Here is a 1,687-nt window from a genome sequence, read left to right on the forward strand (position 1 = left end):
TCAACGAAGAAGAAATAATGATTTCTAAACCAAAATGGTTCTAGCAGATTGAAGAGCCATGGTTGAAAAATTCTGGATTGGTTAATCTTGTTCCTCACTGAAAGTAAAAAAGCAAATGGAAAACTACACAGTTTTCTCACACTGAAACAAAACAGCATTCATGACGATGCCTCTTCAGCTTTTTTACCCTCCAAGAGCTGAAGCTCTTGGCGCCAGCCTTCCAATTTTGTCATCTTCTCCATTTGCTCTGGCTTCATTTCCTGTGACATAGTTTTCTGCTGCTGAGCTTCTGCTAGTCGAATCTGGATACGGAAACAACAATCAAGCATACCAATCATTAGTCTCTACATCAGTTCTCACTCATTTATAGAACAAACCAGCTCAATTGAAGGCAAGAACTTAATAAAGAGTGTATGAGCTTGAATCACGTTAAATTGTCATGATGTCCAATGTGTTTGAAGGATGCGTAGAATCACTAATGGCTGTTTAAGCAGGCCAGAACCAAGTAAGCATGCCACAGCTCTAAAAATAAATTGTAGGTGAAAGTGAAATATTTTTTCTAAATAAATAAAAGCATTTCCATGAAATGTAAAATTAATTTGTATGAGCTGGAAAAAAAGGCTGACCAGTCAAGATGCTCTTTTATTATTATACTTTTTTCATTAATTTTTCACCTTGGTGCTTGAATTTTTTTCCAGGGTAAGAATATCTCAAGCTACCTCTGCTCCAGAACTAGTTCGATTTCTAATGGCTTTGTTCCATGGAATATAGAGGCACCATGTAAATGTAAGCATGTGCAGTGATTTGCTTAAATCTATGAAGGACCCAGTATCAATCCCAAACTAGTTGGGGTCAGCCATATGAATCCTGTTGCAGCATTCCAAGTGATCATGTGCCAAATCCGCCTCTTATAAGTTCTATGTATAAGCCTACAACAAAATGACAACCACCATAAAATTTGTTCCCACATCCCTCACCCAAACCTTCCAGACTCTCCAACAATCCTGTTGCACCATTCCTGTCTTGATGTAGATACATCTCCGTTTTCCTACCTCTAATAAAGTTTCCAATGTTCTCTAAATAAATAACTAAATCCTACTCTTGTGTAAACTTCATACCTTCTAATTTTTAGTATATAATTAACAATGAAAAGACAAAAAACATTGTTAGATCATGCAAAGGCAGTGCAGTTTACGGCTCCTTACAACCTATGCGGATACGAGAGATGATCTTGTTTCAGATTAACATCTCCCATACAACATAATTTACCATGTTTGCCTCCAAAATAAATTAAAAGAGAGAGAGAGAGAGAGAGAGAGAGAGAGAGAGAGAGAGAGAGACCACCATATGCTTGCAACTTAAATCATCAAATCTTTGTGGCAAGTCCATATACTTATCTCTCTTGCAACTTAATAATTTTGAACAAAAAAGGCTTAAAAAAATGTGTAATTCAGAAATATTAGTATGAGTTAGCCATGCTAACATTGCTGCAATTTGTTTTTCAGATGAGTGATGATATGCTTCAAGTATTCTAATTGCTGGCGAAACACGCATTTTCTTGTTTAAAATATAGTACCTCGAAGTCTTTAAGGTATCTTTAACATACATCATATGCTTATCCCAAGTAGGACAATATACTGGAAATTCATCAAAGAAAATAGGGTCGAAATATTGAGTTCATGATGGC

At 36.0% G+C, this 1,687-nt stretch overlaps 1 long non-coding RNA gene across 1 annotated transcript; it reads right to left on the minus strand.

The window, feature by feature from the left end:
- Positions 1–1,404, minus strand: LOC140955333 (uncharacterized). Its single transcript, XR_012169297.1, has 2 exons — positions 1,345–1,404; positions 1–302 (listed from the first exon to the last, which is right to left on the minus strand). It is a non-coding gene; the product is annotated as an uncharacterized lncRNA (long non-coding RNA).
- Between the last annotated feature and the right edge of the window lie 283 nt (positions 1,405–1,687).

Source organism: Populus alba, chromosome 3 (genome assembly GCF_005239225.2).
Source record: "Populus alba chromosome 3, ASM523922v2, whole genome shotgun sequence".
In the NCBI taxonomy this organism is placed as follows: Eukaryota; Viridiplantae; Streptophyta; class Magnoliopsida; order Malpighiales; family Salicaceae; genus Populus; species Populus alba.